Here is a 2,176-nt window from a genome sequence, read left to right on the forward strand (position 1 = left end):
TAGTGAGATAGAGATGATTTGGGAATGGTCACAAAAAGAAGTGGGAAAAGTGACCATAGTAACAAATGAAAGATTATATTAAAGCTCTTATAAAAAAAGATTAATCTGCCCAAAAAACAGTTGTCAAATAATAAGGAAGATGGATGCTGTGAAAGATAGAAAAGAATGCTATAAAAGAAAAGTTCCACTCTTAATCTGCTAAATATAAAATATATTCCTAAAACCCCAAAACAAAGTCAATAAGTAAACCTAGGACTTAGTACTTGGCATAGTTTCTAGCTAAAGTAATAACCAACAAAATGAATCCAATTATGTTGGTTCACAAGAGATAAAGAAAAAACATCAAAACCAAAAACCAAAAAAGACTTAATCATGTCAGTGGTTACATATGCAAAAACAAACTATTCAGGTGAAAATGGCTATGTAAAAGAGACAAGGGAGCCTAGCAAATAGAGCACAGAATGTAGTCTTGCTCCAAAAAAAGTCATAATGTTTAGAAAGTCAGTGTACCATTTCCAGAGCTGAAATAATGTAGTCTCAGTGGAATCTTTTGAGAAAGTGATAGAGCATTAATAAACAATACCGTGGTTTCTAAAGAGAAAAAGGATTCCTAACTTTTAAAAAGAGAACATTTTGATTTATTAACAAAGTTATTTCAATATTAACTGTGAAAAATGGCTTACCTTTCTTCTCCTAGAATATAAGATGCTGACAAAACCACATGATATTTCCAAAGAAAGATATTATTGCTTGAATCTGGGTCACTGAAATAATCAACTGTTCAAAATGAGACAAAAGAAAAGAGTAATATTAATTATCTATACTTATATATTTTCTTTGTTGTTAACATGAAACATCTATTAATAAAAGCCTAAGCAACCATTACAGCAGAACGACAGAACAACTGGTCGCTATGATGCACAATGACCACCAGGGGCAGACGCTCAAAACAGTGCACTCCCACAGGGGGAGCGGCCACTCAGCCAGAAGCTGGGCTCATGGCTGGTGAGGGCAGCAGTGGTGGCAGGAGCCTCTTCCACCTCTGGGGCAGCACTAAGGAGCAAGCAGGAGGGCGGTTAGGAGCAAGGGATCCTGGATCCCCCGTGGTAAGGAGCCTGCTGCTAAGAAGCAACTAGCCGAGCAGTAAGGAGCAAGCAGGTGGGAGATAAGGAGCGAGGGATCCCAGATTGCAAGAGGGATGTCCCCTGAGGGGTCCCAGACTGCGAGAGGGCGCAGGCCGGGCTGAAGGACATCCTCCCCACCCCCCTTCCCATGCACAAATGTTGTGCACCGGGCCTCTAGTGTGAATACTTTAAGTTGAAGTCCATATGAAGAAGTACTACAGAGATATAACTTGATTTCCTAAAAAGTAGAGTCAAACTTTCCAGGAAGCAAACATAGACAAAACCCAAAAGAAAAGTGTTCTTAGGAGGTAAAGCAATTGTCCAAAAAAACACAGAAGCTGAGCATTTCTGATATTACTCTTTCATTAACTAGTATGACTAACAAAATGACTCATAACAAAATTTCTTATAAATTTCCATCAGGTTTTAATTATCCATATTAGTTATGTAATATGTAAATTATTTGTACTTATCTTTTTCTTATAGTTAGTACCTGAAAACCACTCTTTTCGCCTCTCACCTAGCTTCCTAATGGTTTGTCCTCAATCTGCCCTCCTTTCCAATCATATTATGCCAGGAGCCGGTCCATCCTTGCTGTTGTATGTATCTCATATGAAACCTGATAAGGCCATTCCCTGGAGAGTTCAAACCTGGGGACAGGTTTGAACTCTCCAGGGATAACTCCTTTGAAACAAAGACAGGACAAATAATTAACTCTATTTAAACAATTCTTGATCACTCAATATCAACAGGTTATTTCAACAGGTTATTTTTAATTTTAAAAGTTTTCTTTAATATTTACCATTATTACTCCACTTACATTTTTTCCCTAAATAGGAATATGAATCAGGTAATACAAAAAGACCCCACTGTACATTATTTTTTTTTTAAAGGGTGGGGACAGGATACAGACAGGAATATCCCAAACAGCTTCAAGGACAAAAAGCATGTTCCACACCAGATCATATTTAAGTTCCTCATCTAGAATTCAACTAACATATAACTGCAGCAATCAGCCAAGCTTAGCAAATTAAAATATCAGTAATTTTGAA

At 37.2% G+C, this 2,176-nt stretch overlaps 1 protein-coding gene across 7 annotated transcripts in view; it reads right to left on the minus strand.

Annotated features, from left to right (window-relative positions):
- FUT8 (fucosyltransferase 8 (alpha (1,6) fucosyltransferase)) overlaps window positions 1–2,176 on the minus strand; it is a 256,928-nt gene that overhangs the window by 180,923 nt on the left and 73,829 nt on the right. For 6 of the 7 annotated variants that reach the window (XM_006760081.2, XM_015561548.1, XM_015561545.1 and 3 more), the window contains one exon: window positions 684–777. The exons of the other annotated variant lie outside the window; for it this stretch is intronic. The gene's annotated coding sequence lies outside the window, so the exon portion shown is untranslated. The remainder of the gene's footprint in view (window positions 1–683; window positions 778–2,176) is intronic. 7 annotated transcript variants of the gene reach the window in all.

This window comes from Myotis davidii, unplaced genomic scaffold (assembly GCF_000327345.1).
Source record: "Myotis davidii unplaced genomic scaffold, ASM32734v1 scaffold337, whole genome shotgun sequence".
Classification (NCBI taxonomy): Eukaryota; Metazoa; Chordata; class Mammalia; order Chiroptera; family Vespertilionidae; genus Myotis; species Myotis davidii.